The sequence below is a fragment of the Nuphar pumila genome, chromosome 7 (assembly GCF_984573655.1).
Source record: "Nuphar pumila chromosome 7, dmNupPumi1.hap1.1, whole genome shotgun sequence".
Taxonomy (NCBI): Eukaryota; Viridiplantae; Streptophyta; class Magnoliopsida; order Nymphaeales; family Nymphaeaceae; genus Nuphar; species Nuphar pumila.
Window position 1 is genome coordinate 9,017,603 of NC_143255.1, and position 8,076 is coordinate 9,025,678.

Below are 8,076 nucleotides of genomic sequence, written 5' to 3' on the forward strand. Positions count from 1 at the left end.
CTTTGTAGTTATAGTCAATTGTAATCATATATTTTATAAAAAATTTATTGATTCTTATTATTTATCACAATATTAGTAAAAAAGTAACTTTTATGTAAACTTGTAATATTTTCATGATTATCGACCTTTGCATTTGCTGCACACATGTATATGTCATGTTTCCTATTTCACGTTAACTTTAAAATGTCTTGTTTCCCGTTTTTGTTTCTCAACACATTTCTCATTTTCGTTTCCCTTCCTGGCAACCTTGGTTCCACCTTTCACATGAACAAATCACCCACCTGGGTCGAACGACATAACTGGACCAGGTGGTTCCACACCATCCTAACTGGGAGGGTTTGAACCATATGGGAGCTGGACTGGCTAATCTTTGTTGGGGATTTTATAGGTTAACTCCTTACTAAGATTAAAAGGAATTAGGAATGTTTGAGAAAGATGTCGAACTAGAGACCGTTGGATTTGAGATTCTAAGTGCCTATCATTCTCGTGGATGGGAAGGGCCTTTCTTGAGAAATGACATGTATTTCTAAAAAAAATCACTTTAATAAAAAATTCTTTTCCTTCAACAAAGACATGGATTTCTAAAAATTCGTACCATCTCAGTCTTCTTACGAGAATGCTTTCATCAAAGGGGAGGCATGAAAAGATTTTTGTGTTATGTTGCCCTATGATTCTTAGATTTCTGCGGATCTTGTGATTGCAAATCACAATCACAACTCTTTCTCAAGGTTAAAACACGAGAAAAGTACAAGTTGTGATTATGATTGTCGGTTGTAATTGTTTTGCCTTAAATCTCAACTACTTTTGCAATTGCCATCCTTCATCCTACGAAAGCAAAAAAACACAAAGTACTTTATGATTTGATATTTGTTTTCACTCATAGTAGGAAAGAGCGGGGCATGATTAGGCGATTGGCCAGAGCACTTTATGAGTGAAAGAGAGGGAAAAGAGAGGCATGGTTAAGCAATCAGCTTGGGTATACTTTACAAAGTACTCGGGCTACACAAAAGACAAAAAAACACTAACGAGTGTATATGTTGTGGGTTTGCGAAAAATTCTATACCAGCAACAATATAAATCTTGTGTAAAACACAAATACAAAAACTCGCTATGAGCTTGTGATTGAATTTTGTGTGTAAACATAAAACACAGAAACTTGTCATCTGCACAGGGAACTTCTGTGTTTTGTGTAGTTTGATTATTTTGTGAAGTACTCAGGCCGGATCATTGAATTTGCTTCCTAGAGAAGGATGGCAGCACAACAAGTTATCATAAAATTTGCATGAAACAAACAGAACTTAATAGGTCATATTTTTAGGATCTGTGTCAAACGGACATGCCATTTTGGCCACTTGCACCTAGTGACACGACCAGCAGAGACATGATCATTCTTTAACTAATTTTAATGTTATTTCAATAAAAGCGATACTGTTTGATTCCCTCTCGATAAGGAACCCTAGTGAAAAAATGTAATATTTTTTATTTTTTCAGATTTTTTTTACATGTGACCCTTAAGATTTGATCTACCTATTAAGTATAATACAAACTGACTTTTGGGTGATGTTTTTCTGATGTATATATTAGATTTTATGATGGTTATTAAAAAATATTAGAAAATAAATTTTATTGATTAAAAATTCAATGCTCTCGTATCTCATTTTTCAAAAAAGTTTTTTTTAGGATAATCCAAAGAGAAAAAAAAACTATCACCGATCGCACATTGTCTGACCTTCTATTGGTAAAACCCTTGAGGTCCTCACGTACACTCAGCTTCAAGGGCAAAGGACGACACCCGTAGGCTTCGAACTTGTGACGTCCTGTAAACTTAGGTCAACTTGGTGACATTCACGAGTCTCTCGGCAGCTGAATCCTTGTAGGCTGTTCTTTTTCTTTTCTTTTTTTGGTCAAAAAAAATCTCGAACTTGTGAGATTTTGAGGTAATCAAATAGCTAAACCAGAAAAGGTTTTGGTTCATTCAATCCGGAAATCTGTTGGATTTGGGTTCCCTCCACGTGGAGGACCCGGTCCAAGGAAGGTGAAGAGGCACTTCACCATACGTTTTTTAAAAGGCTTGAAAAGGGAGGAAAATAGTAAGAAAAGAGGGACTAAAATTGAAAAAGTGAAAAAAGAAAGAAAAAGGTAAAAAAAGGCACGATGGCTTTTTGGCTTGAAGAGTCTCTTTGAGTTTTTTTTGGCTCTTTGAAGAAAAGAGAGAAAGAGAGAGAATAAAGAAGGTTTCTTCTTTTTTGTTTTGTGTGGGGCTTTCACAAGATTTTGAGAAAGAGAGTGGGAGAGAAGGAGAAAGTAAGAAGAAAAGCTTTAATTGGTGTTCTTCATCTTCTTTTATTCCCTTCTTGTTTTGTAAAGATTAGGGCAAGAGAAAGAGGGCTTTTTGTGGGAAGGTCATCACTATTGATTAGGTGATATTCTTCCACTTTTACCTCTTTATTTGCTTTCATGCTTCTCTATTGTGGTGATTTGTGGGCTTATTGTGGGTAGGCATTGTGTATGCCCTTTTGTAGTCATTTTTTATATCATATAGTAGAGTTGTTGTTGGGTTGCTCTCAACTCCGTGGTTTTTACCTCTCATTTTGAGAGGGTTTTCCACGTTAAAATTGGTGTGTGCCTCTCTCTTATTGTGTTCTTTATTTTCTTTATTATCTCTTGCTCTTGTGAATCAAAGTATATATATTTATGTGGTATCCCTTGGATGATAAGAGTTTTATTTTGGAGTTGGGTGAAAGGAGTTATTCTATGTGTTATGTGCAAGACATAGAAGTGTTCTTCTTCTAGGTATTTTGTTATCATTGCCTCTGTTTGGAAAGTAGTTGCATTCGGTTTGCGCTTCCTTTTTTCAACATCAGTGGTATCAGAGCCTCAGGTTCAAGAATGGATATAAGCATAAGTCAGATGATTAGTTTGAATGGCACAAATTACAATTTGTGGAAGAACAAGATGAAAGATCTTTTGTTTGTTAAGGCTATGCATCTTCCTGTGTTTGCTACTCAAAAACCCGAATCTAAAAGTGATGAAGAATGGGAATTTGAGTATGAGCAAGTGTGTGGTTTTATTCGGCAATTCGTTGATGAGAATGTCTACAATCATATTCAACATGAGAATCATGCAAGGACATTGTGGACTAAGCTTGAAAATTTGTATGCTTCGAAGACCGGCAACAACAAATTGTATTTGCTTAGATGGATGATGCAACTCAAGCATAAAGAAGGGAGCTCTATAGCCGACCACTTGAATGAGTTTCAAGGACTTATTAATCAGTTGTCTGGCATGAGTATTAAATTTGAAGATGAAGTTGTAGGGCTTTGGATGCTTGCTACTCTACCGGATTCTTGGGATACATTTAGGGTCTCACTCACCAACTCCGCTCTTAATGGTGTTGTTTCTATGGAGCTTGTTAAAGCCGGTGTCCTCAATGAAGAGATGAGAAGGAAATCTCAAGGATATTCACCACAGTCAAAGGCATTTGTCACTGAAAATAAGGGGAGAAGTAAATTTAAGGGTGAGAAGGGTAAAGATAAAAGCCGAAGCAAATCAAGATCAAGATACAAGAATATAGAGTGTCATCATTGTGGAAAAAATGGCACATTAAGAAATATTGTTTTCAGTTGAAGAGAGAGAACAAGAATTATGAAAAGCAAGAAAAGAAGAATAATAAGAATGGTGATCGTGTCACCGCGACTACTTCGACTGAGTTAGTTGTTGTCTATGATGATGATGTGGTGAACTTGACTAGTCATGATACTAGTTGGGTGATAGACAGTGGTGCATCTCTCCATGTTACTTCAAATAGAGAGTTCTTTGCTACTTATACTCCAGGTGACTTTGGAGTGTTGAGAATGGGCAATGATGGTTTGTCTAAAGTTGTTGGTGTTGGTGATGTAAATTTGCAAACCACCAATGGAACTATATTGATGCTTAAAGATGTTAGGCATGTGCCAGATGTTCGCTTGAATTTAATTTCAGCGGGAAAGCTTGATGATGAAGGATTTTGTAGTACATTTAATGATGGATAATGGAAACTCACTAGAGGCTCATTGGTTATGGCTCGTGGAAAGAAGTGCAACAGTTTGTATGTTTTGCAGGCATTGATTTCAAAGGATGTCGTGAATGTGACTGAAAATGAGAAGTCAGTTGAATTGTGACACAAGAGGTTGAGTCATATAAGCGAAAAGGGCATTGAATGTTTGATAAAGAAGAATCTACTTCTTGGAGTAAAGAAAGAGAAGCTAAAAAGATGTACTCATTGTTTGGTTGGAAAACAAAGGAGAGTATCTTTCAAGAGTCATCCTCCATCAAGAAAGAATGAAATTTTAGAATTGGTTCACTCAGATGTATGCGGTCCTTTGAAAGAGAGTTCACTTGGAGGTGCACTTTATTTTGTAACTTTCATTGATGATCATTCAAGAAGGTTGTGGGTCTATGCTTTGAAGAGAAAAGACCAAGTGTTTGATGCATTCAAGCAATTTCATGCTCTTGTTGAGAGACAGACAGAGAAGAAGTTGAAGTGCATTCGAACTGACAATGGAGGTGAATATTTGAGACCATTTGATGAGTATTGTAAGATACATGGTATAAGGCATCAAAAGACTCCTCCTAAGACTCCTCAGTTGAATGGTGTAGCTGAGAGAATGAATAGAACTATTATTGAAAGAGTTAGATGTTTGTTGTCAGAGGCAAAGTTGTCAAGACCTTTTTGGGGTGAAGCATTATGCACAGTGGCTCATGTTATTAACTTGTCTCCTCATGTTCTTTTAGATGGTGATGTTCCTGACAGAGTTTGGTTTAGAAAAAATGTTTCTTATGACCATTTGCGTGTTTTTGGGTGCCAAGCTTTTGTGCATGTTCCTAAAGATGAAAGGACAAAGTTGGAAGCAAAGACACGACAGTGTATATTCTTGGGATATGGTCAGGATGAGTTTGGATACAGGTTGTATGATCCTATTGAAAAGAAGCTTGTCAGAAGCAGAGATGTTGTCTTTGTTGAAGACCAAACCATTGAAGACATTGAAAAAGTAGTGAAGGAAAAATCTCAGAGCAGTGATAGCTTGATTGATATGGATCATGTTCCTTTGTCATCTTTTCCAAATTCAGTTGAAGATGACACACATGAGGATGTTGAAGATTCACAACAGAATGTTGACAGGTCAGATATGTCGGATGGTGATGATGTTGAGCAGCATGAGACAGGTTCCTCTTCAGCCGTAGAGCCACTTCGTAGATCTACTAGAGAGAGACAACCATCCACTAGATATCCTGTACATGAGTATGTCTTGTTGATTGATGGTGGAGAACCTGAGAGCTATGATGAAGCTATGCAAGATGTGCAGAAAGAGAAGTGGATTGAAGCAATGAAAGATGAGATGCAATCTCTTTATGATAATCATACTTTTGAGCTTGTACAATTGCCTAAAGGTAAAAAGGCTTTGAAGAATCGTTGGGTTTTTAGAGTGAAACAAGATGAGAATTCGTCACACCCACAATATAAAGCTAGGTTGGTTGTAAAAGGTTTTAGTCAAAAGAAAGGTGTTGACTTTGAAGAGATCTTCTCGCCAGTTGTTAAAATGTCTTCTATCAGAGTTGCTTTGAGCTTGGCAGCAAGTCTTGATTTGGAAGTTGAGCAGATGGATGTGAAGACAACTTTTCTCCATGGTGATTTTGAGGAAGAAATATACATGGTGCAACCTGAAAGATTTGAAAAGAAAGGAAAGGAAGACTATGTCTACAGATTGAGAAAGAGCTTGTATGGTTTGAAACAAGCTCCTAGACAGTGGTATAAAAAGTTTGAATCTTTTATGGGGGAGCATGGCTACAAGAAGACTACTTCAGACCATTGTGTTTTTGTGAAGAAATTTTCAAATGATGATTTTGTCATTTTGTTGCTCTATGTTGATGACATGCTCATTGTGGGCAAGAACATTTCAAGAATTGCTAACTTAAAGAAAGAGTTGGGTAAACCATTTGCCATGAAGGACTTGGGAGCCGCAAGTCAGATTTTGGGCATGAAGATTGTTCGTGATAGAAAGGTAAAGAAGTTATGGCTATCACAAGAGAAGTATATTGAGAAAGTACTTCAAAGATTCAACATGGACAAGGCAAAGGCAATGAACACCCCACTTGGAGTACAATTCAAGTTGAGTGCGAAGCAGAGTCCTTCTACAGATAAAGAGAAAGAGGATATGCAAAAGATTCCCTATGCTTCAACAGTTGGCAGTTTAATGTATGCAATGGTGTGTACGAGGCCAGATATAGCTCATGCAGTTGAGGTTGTTAGCAGATTTCTCTCAAATCCTGGTAGAGAGCATTGGAATGCTGTAAAATGGATTTTGAGATAGCTTCGAGGCACAAGCAATTTGTGTCTTTGTTTTGGTGAGCAGAAACCTACTTTAGTAGGTTATACAGATTTAGATATGGCAGGTGATGTTGATTCTAGAAAGTCTATATCTAGATATTTGATTACTTCAGTTGGTGGTGCAGTGTCTTGGCAGTCGAGACTTCAGAAATGTGTGGCACTATCGACTACAGAGGCAGAGTTCATTGCAGTGACAGAGGTCAGTAAAGAGTTACTGTGGATGAAGAAATTTATGCAAGAACTTGGTTTTACTCAAGAGAAGTATGTTTTGTATTGTGACAGTCAGAGTGCGATTCATCTTGGCAAGAATTCTACTTTTCATGCAAGGTCGAAGCACATTGATGTGAGGTATCATTGGATACGTGATGTGTTAGATGCAAAGTTACTTGAGCTTGAGAAGATTCATACAGATGATAATGGTGCAGATATGATGACTAAGGAGTTGCCTTGTGGTAAGCTTGAAGTATGTTGCTCTATCGTCGGTTTGGCGAAGTCCTCCACATAGTCGGTGAGGGGGAGATATGTTGGATTTTGGTTCCCTCCATGTGGAGGACCCGGTCCAAGGAAGGTGAAGAGGCACTTCACCATAGGTTTTTTAAAAGGCTTTTAAAAGGAGGAAAATAGTAAGAAAAGAGGGACTAAAATTAAAAAAGTGAAAAAAGAAAGAAAAAGGTAAAAGAGGGCACGATGGCTTTTTGGCTTGAAGAGTCTCTTTGAGTTTTTTTTTTGCTCTTTGAAGAAAAGAGAGAAAGAGAGAGAAGAAAGAGGGTTTCTTCTTTTTTGTTTTGTGTGGGGCTTCCACAAGATTGTGAGAAAGAGAGTGGGAGAGAAGGAGAAAGTAAGAAGAAAAGCTTTGGTTGGTGTTCTTCATCTTCTTTTATTCCCTTCTTGTTTTGTAAAGATTAGGGCAAGAGAAAGAGGGCTTTTTGTGGGACGGTCATCACTATTGATTAGGTGATATTCTTCCACTTTTACCTCTTTATTTGCTTTGATGCTTTTCTATTGTGGTGATTTGTGGGCTTATTGTGGGTAGGCATTGTGTATGCTCTTTTGTAGTCATTCTTTATATCATATAATAGAGTTGTTGTTGGGTTGCTCTCAACCCCGTGGTTTTTACCTCTCATTTTGAGAGGGTTTTCCACGTTAAAATTGGTGTGTGCCTCTTTCTTATTGTGTTCTTTATTTTCTTTATTATCTCTTGCTCTTGTGAATCAAAGTATATATATATTTCTGTGTTATCTTTTGGATGATAAGGGTTTTATTTTGGAGTTGGGTGGAAGGAGTTATTCGTGTTATGTGCAAGACATAGAAGTGTTCTTTCTTCTAGGCATTTTGTTGTCATTGCCTCTGTTTGAAAAGTGATTGCATTCGGTTTGCGCTTCTTTTTTTCAACAAAATCTCCTTTGGGCGAAGTTCGCATTTGACGTGCAAGCCACATTGTGCACTATATGTGTTCTTCCTCCTCCCACCTTCTTCACATTCGCAATTTTCGAACCCATTCTTATTGTGGCACTACCAACGACGCCCTTTACGCTTCACTCCCTCTTCTCCTGCAACAAATCTTCCCTGCCCATCACCCCTCCGCCTATACTGCCCTCCTACGAGCATGGACCGAAGCCAAACTCCTGTCGTTGGGCCGATCGCTTCACGCCCTCCTGCTCAGCAATGGCTTCTCTCAGAACTCCCATCTTCAAACCAGCCTCGTCGCC